Consider the following 20,070-nt stretch of genomic DNA (forward strand, 5'->3'; position numbering starts at 1 on the left):
TGCGCATAATGGCACCTTTCACATTCCGGAAGTAAGAATTTAGCTTTGCACACTTCGAACTGCAAAAGAGCTCTGCCCTGAAAGAAATCTTTTACGGTCAGGGTGATACCCCCTCCCAATTTGCCCAGAAACCCAGAGCTCCCCCCGGAGTGCACTCTTTATTGTAGCTCATTGGAGTGAAGGGCCTCATCCCAGGTCTAAGTTTTCTTGCCCGAAGAGATTTGTCCCAGTAGCGGAGAGTGGTCCTTGTGGATCCCAGAAGACATCACCCAGCCTGTCGTGATTTAACTTTTAAAAACCTCACGCACCACAGTGGAATGTCTGTGTCATGTTCCAACTCACACCACCCTTTCCCAGTGTCCTGTAGGTAGCAGCGCAGCATTGGTGCTAACTGAGCCGCCGCAAGGTAGCGCAACCTCTCCATGACCCCCAATCCCCCCATTCGTGGGCTTCTAAACAAGATTTTCCTAGCCATCCAAGGTTTCTTGCCCTCCCCCCCAGATAAACTGAGATATCTCTTTCTGTAGCTGCACTATCAGTTTGGGGGGAATCCATAACGCAAGGGTGCCAACGACACATAGAAATCTGGGTAGAAGTGTCATTTTGACTGCCATAATTCTTGCAAACTGTGATAAATCCTGCAGATCCCATCTCTTTAAGTCCCCCCTAAGGCTTCCCAGGAAGCCTGGGACGTTGGCATCAAAGTTCCCTTTGTGCATGGGGGTCAGTTTCACCCCCAGATATTCTAGGTGATCCAGTTTCCAAACCAGTGGGTAGATCTCCTGCCACCTGCTGGGTCCTTCGTAACGTTAAGAGCCTTGGACGTTGCAAAATTGATGCGGAATCCAGAGACCCCAGCAAAATTCCTCATGAGAGCCAGCATCTTCGGTAAGGTACTCCCCGTGTCTCTCGGGAACATTAATACATCATCGGAATACAATGCCACTTTGTGTTCTGTCCCTTTCACCATTACTCCCTTTATTGTTGTATCCTTCCTGATCGCTTGTGCTAGAGGCTCCATAGATATGGCGAATATCAGGGGTGAGAGCGGGCACCCTTGTCTGCTGTCCCTCCGAAAAGGTATGGGTTCCGAGCTTCTCCCATTAACTTGGAGTTTCATGGAAGGTGTCTGAAAACTGGCCAGGACCAGCCGCGTAAAGGTTTCCCAACACCCCAGCCTGGCTAACGTGAGTTTAAGGTAGTTCCAATCCATGCTGTCAAACGCTCTTGTAGCAACCAGCGCCAGGACTGAGAATTTGTGCTCCGTCCTCCTTCCCCGTTCTAACACATTCACTGCCCTACAGGTGCTATTTCGAGTGTGTCTGCCCATTATGAACCCCGCCTGGTCTGGGTGGATGATTTTGGGTAGTATCCTCATCAGTCTGAGGGCATCCCTACAAAAGATCCCCACCAAAAATATTGCAGTACATATGGCCGTTTGTCTCGCCATAGGCAGTCTTTTTGGGGGGGGGGGGATAATTTGTGGGAGCGGGGGTTCCAGGGGTCTCCCTCGCACATTTTAAAATAATGCAGGGGTTGCGGGGGTGTCCCCCGCAGGGTCCATCTGTCAATATCACTGCAAAAATATGGCGATATTTTTGTATCGCAATATTTTTGTGGGGATATTAACACATGGAACCCAGTCTGAGGGAGATGATTTTCGAGTACAATTTCATGTCGCCATTTAGCAGGGAGATTGGACGATAACTAGAACATTGAGTTGGATCCTTTCCTGGCTTTAGCACTAATATGGTCGTGGAGGGGACCATGTCCACTGACACTTCTCCGCTGTCCCTTATATGGTTAAATAATCTGGTCAAGGGGCCCGTCAGGATGGGCTGAAAAGTTTAATAGTATTCATTCCCAAATCCATCTGGACATTGGGCTTTGTTCCCAACTAACAAGCTTATTGCTCTACTCATTTCCTCCTCCGTAAAGGGGGTCTCTAATGTCATTCTGTCCACCTCCGTCAACTGCGGCATATTAAGGCCCTCTAAAAATTCACGCTGATACGCCTCCATTAACCCCTCACCGTTAGATCACTGGAGTAGAAATCACAGATGATTTCCAGCTTTTCTCCCTCCTCGTTCCTCAGCTGTAAAATGTAGTTCCTCTCCTGCTGTGTTCTGAGGTTCGCAGCCAGGAATCTATTTGCCTTGTCCCCTATTTTTTTTCTTTTTTATTGAAGCTGCTGAAATTAATCAACTCTTCAATTTCATTACAATAAAACAATTATTTTTCTTATTATTAACAAAATTAAAACAGAACTTAACATACAAAGATAAGAGGAAAAAATAAATTCAGCATATATGCTATCACATATATTTTTTTCCTCAGCAGATACAGTCATACAAATGATGCACACAATTTACATGCAATGCTCAATTTGTTTCAAGTTATAGAGAGCTCAAAAAGTTCACTGTTGTAATTTGAATCATTTTATGAGAAGTACCAGTGATGTAAGACCAACAAGTTTGCTCGTCCATACTACCCACGTATTTATGATATTTTTTAATATGGATTAACCTTCTAGAGATTATAGCTGGACAACTTACAATCAAATGTTCAGTAGTTTCTGCTATTCCAGGAGACTGACAAAAATCGACAAATGTTTTGCTGTTTTGATATAATTTTTAGTTTAAAAAGTAGCTCTCTGATCAGCCATAAATTAAAACGAAAACGGAGGATAGCATGTCTATAAAAAACTGATGGAGATTGTTCTAGCTATTTTTCTGGCATACCCATAGATTTCAGACAAAATATTTCAGGAGAGATGTGTTTATATCCTAGACGTACATTGCGATTGTGAATCCAGTCCAATCTATAGATTCTAGTTTAGCCGGATTGGATGTTAACAATTCAATTGAAACATCAGCACACACAAGTATTCGGTATGTCGCTAATAGCCACCTTTGGACAAATGTGTCAGAGCTTGAAAATATATCTTCAGGCAGTGTTCTGAATATTACAATTTTTGTCAGTGATATTAAGTATTTGCAAAAAAGCGCACACAATTTACAGCAATAGATTGCATAAAGAGATACTATGCTCAATTCGTAACGGATCCAGGATATTGGAATGCATTGCGGAAGCTGTAGCACTTGCTGTCAGAATTTGTTTTCCCCATCTATCACATATGTTAGCCATCAAAGGGATATCTGTTTCTATTCCATATAAAATAGTTGGAATTACTTTAGCTTTCCAATATAACAATGCCGGTAGTAAAGTGAATTTGCCATAACAATACAATATGATTTTGGCATGTGAAATGGCTGTAGACAGTTTATGCTCGATGCACCTGTGATGCCCAGTAGCTTTGGCCGCAACTTCGAAGCACATTCCCAAATAGGTATAATTAGGAACAATCTCTAATGGCATGTTGTTAATGCACCAATGTCTCAGCTTCGGACCACATTTTGTTGGTCTATAGACAACTATGTGAGTTTTTGATTCATTGAGATTAATATATTGTTCAAATGCTGTAAGAAGCCTTTGCAGACCAACTGGGGTTTTTGCTATAAGAACCAAGTTGTCTGCATACATTAGGTCCTTGATGGCTATTCCCATCATTTTTGGAGAATCAGAATTTACTGCATCAAAAATGTGTTTAACATCATGTATAAAGTAAGTAAAGACTGCAGATGCTAACAAACAGCCTTGTTTAAGACCACGTGATGTTGGTAATGACAACGAGAGCAAACCATGCACATTAAGCCAAATACGAATAGAGGTGTTAGAATGAAAATCGTATATTATATCACACAAGGAGGCAGTGCATTGATCACGCAATAGTTTAGATATTATCAAGACTCTGGAAACCGAATCAAACGCAGCCTGCAAGTCCACAAAAGCAAAAAATAACTGTTGCTTAGCATGTTGACATTGATATTTTAAAGCATTAATGCGTAAAAAATGTATACCTGTGCCCAGTCCAGCCACAAATCCTGATTGTTACGTGTCACGGAAATTATGTGACAAAGTCCAGGCATTCAAATCTCTTAAAACACACCTAGCGAAAATGTTCCATGGTATATCAAGAAGGGCTCTGGGTCTGTAGTTCGTTGGCTTGGAATAATCGCCCTTGTTGAATATCGGGACTATTTTGGAAGACTGCCACGACCTTGGAAGAATCCTATTTTTGAGGATTTGTTGAAACATAGTATGTAAAATTGTTGCCCATAGTTGGGCATTGTCTTTTAACATGATGTTGTGTAACCCATCAGGGCCCGCCTCTCTGGAATTGCTTGCCTTCTTGACAAAATCTCGAATAGTATCAGTTGAGCACTCCAATATCCAATCGGTTTTGGTCTGCATAGTATAAGTAAAGTTGTCAAATACGGAGTCTGAGTAGAGATCTTTAAAATAACTAACCCGGGGGGCGTGGCTTGGAAGCCATGGCAGACGGACTGGCTCAGTGAGAGCTCCCGGCCGCAGCCACGCATCCAGCAACAATGCCCCAGTGTTAACACGATTTACCCAGAAAAAGCAGCGCACCCTGGTGCGGAAATGTCCAGGAGGATAGCAGTCACTTTCTGAGGCCCAACGATGAGGGGCCCCTGAGATCCGAAGGTGCCCGCTGCGGAGCAGGAAACGGCCCGACCCCTATCTTCAAAATGGCGGTTATCCCCGAGTGCAGCCTTTGAGATACAGACTGCCGACTACAGGATCCCACGAGGCTGTCGGGACCCTTAATCCTGAAACGCTGACAACCAACCTGAGACCCGAGGATAGGCCCCAAAGCATCTGAGCCGATGGAGCAAAGCAGCTAGAAAGCCCAGCCACCACCGAACCGAGAGCCCTCCTACGTTGACCTCCCTCCCTCTCAGCTAAGGAAGAACCAAGCCGGCAAAGCAGGCCTGACGGCAGGCAGTGGCAGTCCCCCTTGCGCCGCCCCCACTCTGCGCTGTCGGCTGTCCTGGGCTCGGCGGAGGGGCTTGGCGGCTGGCACTCCTGACGCAGCCCAACCCCGGCATCCACCGTGATCTGCCTGGCGCCCCGGCGGGGGTCTCTCTCACAAGCCCCTCGGTCCTCACCAGCCAGAGGCTGGGGTGTTGGGCCCCGGACAAAACGCCCGCCCCCCGGACACTCACCTCGGTGCCGCATCCAGGCATACAGCAGCGTGAGCTAGTGAGAGCTCCCATCTAAGCACCACCCCCCTGCCAAGCACCAGGGGTCAGCGGGGGGATGCAGTGAGGGGCCCCACAACACCAGGTGCTGCAGCCGCCTGACCAGAGGAACGGAGAATTCAGCACAGCACAACGCGTCTTCCCGGTCTCACGGAGCTCCCGCTCTGCCCTACTTCTCCACACCCCGGCCCTCGAGCCCCTACCAAGCAGCTCCAGACCCGGACCTTAGCAGCTAGCCCAAGTGCCGGGGTGGCGGTGGCCAGCAGCCCTCTTCTGATAAGCCACGCAGCAACGGGAGCATGGGCCCACACCCCCGGCGGAAGGTAAGGGGGCACCTGCCGCACTGGGACGGACACATAATCTAACCACCAGCGGGGGACTATTGCCCGGCCAGGGCAGTACTGCCAGCAAGATAGATCAGGAGAGGCCCTGGCAGGAACCCATGGGGGCGCCATAACAGCCTGGCACTTACTTGACTCGCACATCCCCTGTGGGAAAACGAGGAACCGGTTGGGTGGGAAACAGCCCAGACATATTCCACAAGTTAGGCGCTCTTACCCCCACAGGTGAGCGGGGGGCCCAACCAACCCTGTAAGAGGCACCCTCCATGGGGCCCACACCCTACGGACCCACATAGCCCTGTCGCCAGAGGCAAGACGGGGGGACCTGCGACCCAAGAGTGTGACAGTAAACTTGATTCCTGGGGTGGGGGCGCACCCAGCCCTCGGGCAACCCCAACTAATTCGCTCCACGGCCAGCACCGTATAAAGCAGCGCAAAAATACCTGAGTCGCTAACACAAGCCCACTGAGGTCCCACCGGACCAGAGCCCCCACTGCGCGCCACAATGTCCAGGAACCCTAAGCCAGCGAAGCAAACAGACATTGCAGCCCTACTCACCACACCAACGGCTGAGAAAGCAAAAAAAGGGGAGCGCAATGAAGGTGCCATAACAGGCCCTGCCCCGGAGGTGCCCCCTGAGCCAACGACGCAAGCAGTCACTAAAGCCGACCTGCAAGACCTCCTCACAGCAATTACTAAGGAATACCAAAGGGGGACGGACGAACTCAAAAGCAAAATCATATCCCTGGACAAGAGAGTGGGGGAAATTGAGGCCAGGACTGAGGAAATAGAAACCACCATCTATCTATGAGCAAAACTTTGAAATCGGGGCAGGCACGGACAGGATCACAGCCATAGAGGCCAGTTGTGATGCCCTCGAAGCTAAGCAAGAGGACACAGAAAACAGATCAAGGCGCAACAACATCCACCTGAGGGGAATCCCCACCTCGGTCGCCCATAGCGAACTGGACCAATATGTAAAAGACCTGTTCCGATTCAACATAACCCGGCCAGACGAGGCCCCCCTAGAGCTCAAGAGGATGCATAGAACCCGGGCGAGGCAAAACTCCTCCTCCCCCCCTGACGTCCTGGCCCGAGTGCACTTCTGCAGAGTCAAAGAAGAAATCATGCAGGGGGCCAGAAGCACAGCCCAAATTCTCTTCAGAGACGCTGCAATATCACTGTACCAGGACCTGGCGACAATAACTCTGGCAAAAAGAAAAGCCCTCAAGCCCATGGCAGAATGGCTCCGCGAGAAGAAAATAGTATACCGATGGAGCTTCCCCACGGCCTTGGCCTTCACCTGGGAAAGTAGACCGCAGCTGATCTCCTCCCCTAGAGAAGCAGAAAACTTCATGAATCCCGAGGCAGGGGACGAGGAACCTGGCAGAGCGGCTCACAACCCTGGAGGCGTTGGGCGAGAGCCCCTGAACTCATGGTCCCGAGCCGAAAGACGCCGCAGAATATGTGGTCCTGCCCCCAGGAACAAGAAGATGATCAATCGGTAATGCGGTGCCGCAGTAACAGCAACCCTAGCCAAAGAGAACTTAAAACCGTCACTTCAGGGCAAACCTCTTACTACACTGGAAATGCGAGGGGCACTCTGCCTCCATCCTAGCTGGTCGCGTTGGACCTGGCGCAGGCCCCGTTAGTCTAAGGCCAGACCGTTAGACCAAGTTTATGTTTAAAATGGGAGAATGGAGTCGTGGAGATGGGAGACTACCTCAGAGGAATCAGGAACCCCAGAAACCTAAACCAAGCTATGGAACACGGGCACCGGCGGTGGGGCCTGCCCTACCAGCAACCATGTTGACCTGGAACGTGCAAAGCCTAAACGCCCCGGGCAAGAGAAAATCGGTGGAACGAAAACTCTCCCAATTATCAACGGACATCGTCTGCCTACAGGAAACACCTTCTCACTGCCAATGAAAACCGGATATCCTTCCTCAGATCGCCTCCTCCGGCCAAAAAAAGAGAGGGGTGGCCATCCTCCTCAGCCGGGACCTGCTGCTGACTCAGATCACAATCAAAAGGGACCCAGAAGGCCGTTACCTGCTGCTGAAAGGTCTCCTCGTCGACCTCCCCATCACCCTTGCGGCAATCTATTGCCCGAACAGCGCCCAGGACCGCTTCCTCCACAACCTCCTACCGATAATGGCGGCATTCTCCAGGGGCCAACTCCCAATCGGCGGGGACTTTAACCTACCACCAGATCTTGACCTGGACAAAACCCTCCCTCCAACCAGGGAGGACTACACCAAAGGCCTGCCATGGCGGAATTCCTAAGGGAGAACGGAACCACAGACGCCTGGAGACTGTTCAACAAGAGGGAAAGAGACTACTTGTTCTTCTCGCACGTCCACAGGGGTCACTCACGAATCGACCTGTTACTAACCTCCAGCGATCTCTTCCTCTGCATTGAAGACATCCAGATCGGCGTGAGAGCCATCTCAGATCATGCCCCAATCGTCATGCGCCTGCGGACCCTGGGAATGGCAGATGCGCAGAGTTGGACCTGGAAGCTACAAGACCAAACTCTAGCGGACGCTGCATGCAGAATGGAAATAGCGGAGGCACTTACTAACTACTTTGCGGAGAACCCAACCGATGACACCTCAAAGGCAATCAAATGGGATGCCATGAAACCAGTGATCTGCGGGGTAGCAATCGACTGCACATCGAGACTCAACCAACTGCAGCAAGATAGACTGGGGAAAAGGGTCAAGGAGCTCAAGGACGCCTTCAAAAAACACCACACTAAAGCCACCGGCCGGGATCTCAAGAGAGCAAAATCGAATTAGAAATGCACCTGTAATAAAGCGAATCGCCTCTTGGTGCACAAGCTGAAAAAAGTACATTCACGGAACAACATTCAGTGCCTGGCAGATCCGGAAGGCAACTTACGCTACACAAAACCGGAAATCCTCAAACTCATGGCTCACCACCATAGAGAGACCGTGTCAGGGCCTCCCACACCCAAACTTGCCCAGCTGAGTTTCCTGGCGCCCACCCAAGGAGCGCCACCAAACCTCCAACTAGAGTCTCTGGAACGCCCAATCACAGCGGAGGAAGTAGGGGGACACTATCTGCACCCTGAAAAACACGGCCCCGGGCGGCTTGACAGCCCAGTTTTACAAAAAATACACCAACATCTTGTCCCTCCAGCTGGCAACCCTATTCAACTCTTTCCTCGAAACAAGCTCCACAACCCCGTCAATGGAAGAATCTGTGACGGTCCTCATTCTAAAGCCGGGGAAAGACCAGACCCAATGCACCTCATACAGGCAAATCACCTTGCTAAACAATGACGCCAAGTTGTTTTCTAAGATCCTGGCGAACAGACTAGCGCCGACCCTCCCGCACATTATCCACCCGGATCAAACCGGATTCATGCCGGGCTGCAACACACACAACAACATTAGCCAACAGAATGGGGTCGGAATTAGTAATCATGTCACTCGACGCGCACAAAGCCTTTGATATGCTGGACTGGGGCTACATCAAGGAAACGCTTAGTCATTACAAATTCGGCCTAAACTTCACCAAATGGATCCTATCCACCTACCAACATGCCTCCATGCACCTCAGAGTAAACGGAAGCAAGTCTGAGAGAATCACCATCACAAGAGGCACCAGGCAAGATTGCCCTGTATCCCCCCTCATATTCGCACTCTCTATGGAGACCTTCGCAGACAGAATACGAGCAAACCTTGCGATCCACGGCTTCGCGATCGACAGAAAGACCTATAAAGTAGCCCTCTACACAGATGACGCGTTCTTAACAACCTCTCAACCGGAGGTATCCATGCAAGCAATCTGGCAGGAACTAGAAAGGTTCAAAGAAGTGGCTGGGTTTCAAGTAAATCTTAAGAAGTCGGCAATGATGGGTATCAATGTCCAGAAGAGACGCATGGTCTCCCTGGCGGTCAAACACCCGATCCCATGGACAAAGCAAGGTTTCACTTATCTGGGTGTCCAAATGCCAAACAAAATGGAAAGAATTTACAAAACAAACTTCCGCCCGCTTTTTGCTGAACTCCGAAAAGACCTCACGAGATGGCAAAAACAGGAAATCTCGTGGTTCGGCAGGATCACCGCCATAAACATTAACTTAATCCCAAGGCTACTATATCACTGCCTGGCCCTCCCAGTAACAATCCAAAAGAAAGCCATACAAAAGCTACAGGCAGGCCTCCTGAAATACATCTGGGAGGGGAAAAAAACGCAAATATCAAGACACGGCATGCTCCGGATTACCGCAAGGGGTGGCCTAGGGGTACCGGACGTTGGCAGATACTGCCTTGTGGCCCAGCTCTCCCACGCCTTCGCATGGAAACTGCAGGACCCCCGACCACGCTGGCTAACACAGGAGGACAATTGGTGCCGGCCGCCGATAGAAGACCTACCACACATGAGTAGCCCAAACCACCCCACCAATGCGGAGCCACTGACGGCGACAAGAAACACAGAGTCCAGCTGGAAGAAAGCAGCTCACCAATGGAACCATAGAACCACAATAGGCCCCCTCACCCCCATCTGTAATAACCCAGACTTCTCCCCAGGCATCACCCCGAACAGCTTCAGCAGGTGGAAAGCGGGAGGCCTTCGCGTCCTGGTGGACTTCTTCAAAAACTGCAGCCCCCTCAACTTCAAAGCCTGCAAAGCCAAGTTCCAAGTCCCGGAAACGGAAGGATTCAGATACCCACAGCTCAGACACTGGCTATCAAGCGAAGGAATCAAGCAAGGTGGAAGAAGAGAACTATCTGCACTAGAGAAAACCCTCACTTCCACCCCCGCCAAAGGGAAGGTGGCCACCCTGTATAAACTACTAGATAAATAGATAAATCAGACCCCAATAAAAAGGAGCCCTGCATGATAAAATGGGAAAAGGATATAGGCAGAGAGATCGACCCAGCAGAATGGGACAACATCTGGTCCCGGGTGCACAAAAGCTCCAAATGTGTTACCAACAAAGAAGGAGCCTTCAGATGGTATTGAACCACGGAAATTCTCAACAAATGCAACCCCTCCATCCCTTCACACTGCTGGAGAGGATGCTCAGAAAAAGGCATGCTATACCACTTACTATGGGCCTGCCCGAAAGCGACCCAAATCTGGAGGAATGTCCTCGACCAAATCAAATCAATCACAGGCCTCACCATCCCGTGGGACCCCGGAATAGTCCTGCTGAAATCGACAGGCGATGGGCAATTTCCGCTAACAGGTCGCTTGGCGGATCTCTGCTCTCACCTCTTAACGGCAGCAAAAATATCGATCGCCAGGCTCTGGAAACACCCCGAAAGCCCCTCAATCCCAAAGTGGTGGGCCAAATACAGGGATATAGTCGCAGCAGAGAAAATCACGGCTGTGCGCTTCGATAACAGAAGCAAATTTTATCAAACATGGGCCCCATTCCTAGATTACACGCAGCAATTCCCGGGCGTGGCAAGGCAGCCTCCAACCTTGCGATGGATGGAGAAGCTCGACTGAGAACAACCGACGGAGGCGAAGCGGAGACCCACTCCCGAGGCCAGGCCGCAGCCCAACACTGAAAATCCCCCAACCTCATGGGCCTCAGGGCGTACCCGGATCTGGGGGGTGCCCCCCCTTCCATCCTAAGACTGTGTAGCAAAAAAGACTCCTGATACAGCTCATTGCGCAAATTGCCGCTCCCCGTGTCTCCTCTCTCCCCTCCCCTCCCATTGTTCCTTTTTCGGACTTCTGTTCTATTGTTTTGCCAACTTTGTCAGAATGGAGCTCCAATATCACCTTAGATCCGAGGTCTATCCGAAAAGCTGCATGTCTCTTTTCATTGTGTACTACTTGTTGGTTCTTTTGTCAAAATAATACATAATAAAAAGAAATTTTGAAAAAAAATAAAAATAACTAACCCACTGATGTTCTGGAACACCATTGGCCTGTGCCTCCAGTTGTCGAAAATGACTACAGTTATTCAGCAACAGCCAAGTGGCTGATGAATTTTTGGAGGCTATGGTTTTAAAAAAGATTTCACTATCATGTTGGAATAACACTGTTCTACGCGATCGGACCCAATTTGTATAACGACATTTGGCTTATTTTAAGGCCATGTGTGATGAAGATAATGCAGATCTCAAGATACCTTTACGTTCTCTACGATAAGCAGCTTGTCTTTCCTGTGCTTCTGGGTCATAACTATGAGTGTGTTTCACCGCTTGATTATTCTTAATTTGTATGTTGTCTTTAAATAGATCTAAACTTTGAGTGTATTGATTTGATGGATGATGTTTAAAGTGCCATTCAATACAGTTGTTAAATGCACGAAGCTTTGGCAAAGACCATGTGAACCTTTATCTAGCATTATTAATAACAAGGGATTGTTGAAGATATTTCCGTTCTTCTTCCCGACGCACTTTTAGCCACTCAAATGTAATGGCTAATAAATGATGATTACTAGACACTTGAATTATGACATTTAAAGAAATAATCTGTGTGAAGCATGTAGAATCTACAAATATATGATCAATGGTGCTAAAGCTGTTATTTCTATGCCACGTAGGTTGCGCAGGTAGATCTCCTTTAACCGCACCATTTACCATTATGAAATTCCTCTCTCACGTGTAGTTAGACCATCTTCGAGCTTCCTGATTAAGACGACCATTCTTTTCTTTACAACAATCAATATTAGAGTCACCTACTATGAAGGTAGAAGTGACATCCCCTGACATCGCTATGATTTCTAGCATGTTTGAGAGTTCTCGATAAAAGATGTCATCAGAAATTCCACAGGGATTACATTATATGTTTATCAAGCCAATTGAACCCTCAGGTCTGACCAATTTGACTAATTGTAAAAAAATACTATAGGACAACCAAGGTTCTAAAACAAAGCCAGAAGTGGATTTTATGGCCACCAGTAAACCCAAAGATGGTCTACCCTTCTCTCCTTTCACCGCAAAAATAAGAGCAATCATAAAATTATCCCATACGGGAGTTTCAAGTAACCAAGTTTCCTGAAATGCAAGGACGTCAAATGGAACAGTAAAATTACATATCGAGGACTCAAGATGACCATGACCCCTTGTGTTCCAGCATCCTAGGGAAATATGGGTAGAAACTTCCTCTTTAGTTAGTTATGCTCTTGAAAATGATGGAGTTTTAAATTGAGACCTCAATCTTTGCTCTGATTTGTTTACAAACTTTGTTGAAGAGTATGTCGCATTGGTATTTTGATTGTGTGATCGTACTGGGTCCTGCGCTATTAGAAACCCCATGTCAAAAAGATGCATCTTCGCTCTCCATATCGCAGTTGAGACCAAACCTGAGGTAATCCTTAGTCTTACTACTGTTAGATTTTTTCCTGCAATAAACTCAATTAGCTCAATGGGCCTCATTCCGAGTACGGCGCTAACCAATGGCGCTATTAACGCCTTGGTTGACGCCGTACCCGGACCGGCAGCGCCTTGGTGGATGGCGGAATCACCGCCCCATTCCAAGGTTGGCGGGGCGGTAATTCCCCATTCACCAAGGCTCTTCCCCATTCCCAAATGAGCCCCCATAGGGCTGAATGGGAATGGGGAAGATGCAAATAACGGTGACCGTTCATTACGGTCACCGTTATTGGCTTGGAGGCCCCTCTGCGCCCTCGACTTTAACACCTGCTCAAAGCAGGCGTTAAGGGCGAGGGCGCAGAGGGAACTCGGAGTATGGCGGTAAGGGAATACTGCCACCGGTCTCGTTACCGGTGGCCGCTATCCCTTACCGCCATACTTGGAATGAGGCCCAATGTCTCCAGAGGAAATGCACTCCAAATCAACAACATCACTAAAGATGTTCAGCACACTCTTCCGATTTAGATCATACAGGTTAAACTGGGCCCCACGACATTTCATTATTAATCACTGGCATTTTGGTCTAGAATTGTGTTTACTGATCTGTCTAGACGGCGGCTGGGATATGTTATTCTGATTATTAGCCATCGTAGGTTGTAGGGAGGGTGTTGGTAAAGCTTGCTTGTATGAATTTCGTGAGTGTTGATTGTGCAATTGGGTACTTCCTATTTGAGGTAGTTGTGCAGATTTCTGTAGATTCATGTTGGAATGCATCCCTTGCACTATTTTGTCCGTTGGACCCCCATCAAATGGTTGATTTACCTGCGCGCCCTCCGCAGCTGTAATCATTACAGGAGTATATTGCCAAACGTGGAAACATATGGCCCATGTGAAGCATAGTTTGGCATAGCCAGCGAGTGGATTTGTAACGATGCTGTCACATCATTATCTTTATTTGCTATTCGAGATTGTGTTCTCTCATCCAAATAGGTATCAACCATTTTTTTCATCACCTCAATCGAACAGGCGGTTAAAGAGGCACCCGAGTTGAGAGATAAGAAGCCTGCTGATTCAGACACAGGGCCCTTCCTTAGAGAATCTGAGTTACTGGTTTCAATCGCATACACTAGCTTGTTTAAAGGAGAGTAGTGCAAAGTGGCACTTGGACGTGAGCACCGCATCAAAATTGGCTCGCTAGCTATACAAGGCACCTGTTCACTCAGTATGGCCGATTTTACATTAATTGGGTCCATGCCCGACGCAGCCACGGAGTTAGATTGATCCCTAGCCTCTCCTATCTGATTTTGTAATCGCTGATTATGTTTTGAAAAAGGAGGTCAATTTGTTCTTAGATGGCTTCAGAAAGGGCATATTTTTTTATTTTTTTTATGAGAGTCTGTTTAGACACCTTTTTTTGGTTCTGTTGTTTGGAATTTCTGTGGTCTGAACTAACAGGACTCTGCAATTCCAGAGTTTCTAACATCATTATCGACACTCACCCATGAGGCCTCTAATGGGGCTTCACTAGTGGAGTTGTCAATCGTCACCACCGAGCGAATGATGTCAGGAAACAATGGAAGAGACCCTGCTTTAGTATTAGATTCAACAATAGCAGAAGGAAGAGACGGGATAGAAACTTGTGTTTGGCTCATCCACTTAAATATAGAGTCAACTTGTTGGGCTTGAGGCATAAGTTTTTGATCCAATTTCTCCAATAGCTTAAATAAACTCATAATTGTCGTATTTATAGCCGACAAGGTAACTTCTAACATAGCTGATTGCGACATACTGCCGTTATGAGGCGGGTCTTTGTGACATTGTCGTGGAGTAGGATAACATATAGGGATGAATTATGTGCAGCTGATCCTTCGTCAGGTAGCAAATCTGCCTCAAATGAACGATCGCTGCAAATAGTGATGGGTGACTCACACTGACTCGCATATAACAATTTATTACCCTCTTTATGTTGATTGATTGATGAACTATTTAGTCTGTTAGATAGAGGAGAAGCTAAAGTAGCCGACAAGCTTGTATTCGCCTTTAAGGTAACTGTGACCGCCTCTGTGTGTAACATCGTCACCTCAGACATTAAACGTGGCATCGGCGGAATTACTGCCGAGCGGAAGCTTGTATTCAATGACGAGTGCTGTGTTGTTCCAGTGCGTGCAGAGCACATGGCAAAAAAGGGAACAGTTTAGGCAACCTCATTTAACCCTCTTCCCCCCCATTGAAACATTTTACGTGCAGGGTTGGGACGCGATTTCATCGTGTTAGAGTGGGTGAATGGATTTAAAGTAATGGATTTACGAGAAACACAAGGCTTAATTACCTCAGACATCGTGGTTATGTTAGAATAATACGCCATGTTTGTAGGCATGCACGTTGCTAAAGTATATAATGGTGTGAACATGCAATACAACTGAACCTCTTGTACTATACACACAGTTACCAGTCAGTTGTAGTTCATCCCGAATTAGCTCTCACCTCTACCCGTGCACGCCGGGCTAAGCAATATTTTAATGAAGGTACTTGCTATGCAGGTGCGCCCGCGGGTGAGCGAGAGAGCACGTATTTAATACAAAGCACCAGTCCAACCCCTCCTGGGACGTGTTCAGGGACTTGCAAAAAAGGTCCTTGCTATAACAAACAACAAACAAATGTAAGAGTTCCAGTTGAGTAAACTTTCACAGTCTCAAGTGCTTGGCAGATGGGGGGGGGGGGGAGGGATACCTTAAACAGCGTCGAAAACACTTGACATGAAGAAGTTGTAAAAAGGCGCCAGCGAGGCTCGCAGCGGGCTAAGCAGTACTTGAATGAAGGTACCTGCTATGCAGGTGCGCGTGGGTGTGCGAGCGAGCACGTATTTAATACAAAGCACCAATCCAACCCCTCCTGGGGCTTGTTAAGGGACTTGCAAAAAAGGTCCTTGCTTAAACAGCAACGAAAATACTTGACACAAAGAAGTTGTAGAAAGGCACGAGCGAGACTCGCAGCGGGCTAAGTGGTACTTGAATGAAGGTACTTGCTATCCTCTTTTACATAGTATGTTTCTTTAGTCTGAATCAATAATTGCACTGATCTATAGGCCAAATGCGCTTCTAATTTGGCACTGACCTTCATCAGGGCCCTCCACGCCCTCTTTGACCCTTTAACCTTATGTAGTCCCTCCGCTTCTTTGACCTGCTTTTCAAGTGCCAGCCTCACCTGCTCTTTCCCTCTCATATATGCTGCGCAATGAATTCTCCCATCATGAACGCCTTACTCGCATCCCATACCATACCCCAGTTCGCTCCCTCTGTGTAATTTTCCCAAAAATAATGTCTCAGGGTGTCCTCCAATTGAGCCCTCACCACTGGGTCTCTAAGAATGAAGGTATTCAGGTGCCACGGCTACCTCCTTTCTGGTGCAACGGACAGAGATTCCAGATGTAGAACCACCGGAGCATGATCCAAAAGGAATCTTGTTCCAATATATAGATCTGTCACCTGGGGTATGAGTGTGTCAGAGACCAGGATCATAGCTATGCAGGAAAATCCCCTGTCAAACGCCGAGTAATGTGTATATGCTCTTGTTCGAGGTCGGAAGAATTGCCAGGTCTCAATAAGGTGTAGTTCCCTAAGAAATTGCGCTAATGCCTGCCTTTGTCTGCCATCTGCTTGTGATTGGGGTCGGGAGGGGGGGTGGGGGGGTAGAGTCTTATCCATCTGTGGGTTCATCACACAGTTAAAGTCCCCCCTACTAGTAGCTTTCCCACACACCACCCTGAGATGTTCCACCACACTTGGGTCAGGAACTGATCCTGTAGTTCATTAGGGCTGTAGCGTCCCACCAGCGTCACCACTTGACCCCTTAATGATCCCCCTACCACCAGTGTTTGGTGTATTCCGCCACACCCCTCTTTTTAGCGCCAGTAGAGGCGAAGAATTGCTTTGGGAAGAATGTGTGTCTGAGGCGCGCCTCATCTTTCTGCAATAAATGCGTTTCCTGTAGCCAGGCTACCGTGGTGTGCAACTCCATCAAGCGCCTCAGTATGGAGCGCCTTTTAATCGGGGAATACAAGCCTTGGACGTTAAGGGATACCATATGTAAATTGATCATCATCCAATCCCAGTTCGATTCCCTCCTATGACCACTTTCCTTGCGCCTCTCCCGTGAGTGCCTGCTTGTGATTTTTGCACCAACGTACCCTCCCCCTTCCCAACCCCAACATGACAATTATGTCCCCCCCTTTGTCCCCCACCAACTACCCCATAACCACCTGTTCATCACCCGCTCGGTTTTACCACCACCCAGGACAATGAGGGCTTATCAGATCCCACGTGCCCGTCCTTCCCCCTCCCCCATTCTCATTCTTAAAATGTTACTGTATCGTAGTGACATGCCCCCTCCTTCATAGAGCCACTCATCACCTTAGCCAATCTCTTACCAGGGATTTCTGGCACCTATACAGGGTTATATCTCATGGTGGTTCCCCCCTTCAGCAGTTTTCTGTCTGTTTCTCCCTTTTGCCTGAGGCTGGGCCGATTTCCAACGTTCCTTTCTCCCAGTCAAAGGAGTAGCCTCTTTGTGCTCCTGGCTTTCTTTCAGTTCCTTGGGCTGCCCTTCTTCCATCACTGTGGCCATTTCTTCTTCCTTGGAGATCGAAAACTGTTGTCCTCTGCACTCAAATCGCAGGGCGCATGGAAACGTCCAGCCATATCGGATTTTGTTTGTCTGGAGCCAACTGGTTACAACTCGCAGCCTTTTTCGTTTGACCAACGTCTCCTGGGTTCATTCCTGAAACAGAACCAGTGGGGTGTCTCTAAACCTCACTGGCTCCTGCGTACGTGCCTCCCTCATTATTTCTCCCTTCACTTGATATAAGTGGACTCTGGTCAAAATGTCCGGTGTGAGGTTCTTACTCACTTGAAAAGATGAGTACACTCGATGAGTACGGTACAACACTATGGGGGTCATTACGAGGTTGGAGGTAGCCATGGCGCTATTAGTGCCATGGCTACCCCCTTACCACATACCGGGTCTGGGTACCCTGAATGGGGAATTACTGGGCCATTCCAACCTTAGAAGACCCGGTATTTCCCCATTTAGGGAATCCATCCCCATTCCCATTCGAGCCCCCATAGGGCTCAATGGGAATGGGGACCATGCTAACAACGGGCCCGTTAATAGCGGGCCCGTTGTTGGCATGCTGGCGCTTTCGCGGCTCCCACCAAGGACCTGCTAAAGGACCTCATAATGCGGTGGTAAGCGGTTAACGGCACCGGCACCTTTACCGGCTCTGTTAACCCCTTACCGGCAACCTTGTAATGACCACCTATGTCTCGATCACCCTCTATACCTAGAATGGTCTGAACAGGCTTTGCACGTATTCTGCTAGGTCCTCGTCTGATACTGCCCTAGGAATCCCCCTAATTCTTATGTTGTTCCGCCTTGATCTGTTCTCTGTGTCCTCCTGTTTGTTCAGGATAACCTGCATCGGTCGCTCCATCTCGTCCACCTGTTGCGCCAGCACCTCATGGTCGTGACCCTGTTCACACGTTACGATCTCCAGCTCATCCACTCGCCTCTCCACCACCATGACGTTCTTATTAATAACTGAAATGGCCTTAGTTAGATCTGCGGTGCTCCCTCTGTTGTCCTTCTTCTGCTCCTGCAGCATTCTTGCAGGTCTGATCTCCTAATCGGAGGATCCTCCTCCTCCTGATGGGTGGTCGGGGGCGAGTGGATTTGCACACTAGTTTGTTGTTGGGCCCGTTTTGGCACCTGTGTGTTGGATACCTTCTTGCCTTGACCCTTCACACCTGGATCTTCTGTATAGGTGCGAAAGGAGAGGAGAAGGCCCTTCGACAGGTTGCTAGTCAAAGGATCGACAGTGAAAGGGTCGACAGGTCAATGGATCGACACCAAAGGATCGAATGTTTTTTTATTTTTTTTTCACATTTTTTTTTTGAGGGGGTAGGGGGGTCCCCACAACCCCCTTTTTTGCTAAAAATTATCTTTTTTTCCAAAACGAAAACCTTAAAAAAATATATAATTAAAAAAAAAATTCGATCCTTTGTCCTGTCGACCCTTTTTTTTCGATCCTTTGACTAGACACCCCTTCGACACTCGCCACACCTTCGGCACTGCTAGTGCACACTTTGTTACGCCACTCTGGACTTGCTGCCTCTCTCCTCCTGTTTTGTGGAGAAGTTGTTCGCTCTAGCTACTCTGGATGAACTGCTTAGTACTGGGCCGATGCCACTGCTAAGTACCTACTCATCACCATCTCAGCCTCCTCAGCACCCCATCCTGATCAGGCTATGTGTGTCTTGCTGTGTCCCCCCCAATGATTTGGGAGGCCTCTCCCCTGGTTTCTTTTTACATAAGGGGGGGGGAAGCCCACTCTCCTAAGTGCTGCACAGTCCTGTTTCACCCCCAGGGGCCCGGGTACTGCCCCCCTTCAGTCTGCTCTCTCCAGCTTGCACAACTTGCTTCGGGCCTCTTACCCCCTGTCATGTCCTTCCTGCCACAGTGAGGCCTGCTTCTCTCCTTCTCCACTTCTTTGTCTCTCTGAATTGCTCTGATGTGAATCGTTATCAGCGAGGAGTCGCTGCTGCCCTGCCCAGCTCCACAGGCTCTTCCCGGATCTGCTGGTCCCCGCTCTGCGCCAACCGCCGGCTGTGATTAAACAGTCACCATGGCGGAATCCTGTCTGGAGCCCCGGCACGGTATTTCTGGTCTCTGCCCCCTGTCTTTTGCCTGTTTCCCGCTCCACTGTTCACATCGCGGCGAGCAGGGTACCACCTCTCCTCCCGCCAGGCTTGCACTTCTCCTCCGTCCCTGCTACACTGCTCACACCTCAGGGAGCAGGGGACTGCTGCACCTCCTGCCAGGCTCGCACTCGCCCTCACTGCCCGCTACACTGCACCCCCCCGGTGCCTTACTTGAAGCTCTTTCGGCATCGGGGACTGCGCAGCCACTCCACTCTCTCTGATGCGCTCACCATTTTGTCCCTCCTCCTTCGGCCTCAGGAGTTCCGCGCACTTCGTCTGTGCTGTCTGTCTTCTCCACGCCATGTAGCTCAGGCCACTGATCCCCCTCTAATTGGGGGATTATCACCTTCACTTTCAGGGCACAGTCACCTTGTAGGGGGTTAATTATGGTTGGGACGGGACCCGGGATCAGGAGCTCAATGGAGCTGCATCCGCTGGCGTCTCCGGCTAGCCATCCCCCCACGTTTTACCATTCTTAAGAAAGTGTTGTGTAAAAGATACATTTCTACGACTCTTAAAGAACCATTGTTTGGAAAAT

The 20,070-nt window shown here is 48.7% G+C and overlaps 1 protein-coding gene across 1 annotated transcript in view; it reads right to left on the reverse strand.

Annotated features, from left to right (window-relative positions):
• Nucleotides 1-20,070, reverse strand: part of LOC138567629 (zinc finger protein 12-like) — a 408,553-nt gene that overhangs the window by 106,861 nt on the left and 281,622 nt on the right. The gene's annotated exons all lie outside the window — the stretch shown is intronic.

The sequence above is a fragment of the Ambystoma mexicanum genome, chromosome 2p (assembly GCF_040938575.1).
Source record: "Ambystoma mexicanum isolate Mex_15411 chromosome 2p, UKY_AmexF1_1, whole genome shotgun sequence".
Classification (NCBI taxonomy): domain Eukaryota; kingdom Metazoa; phylum Chordata; class Amphibia; order Caudata; family Ambystomatidae; genus Ambystoma; species Ambystoma mexicanum.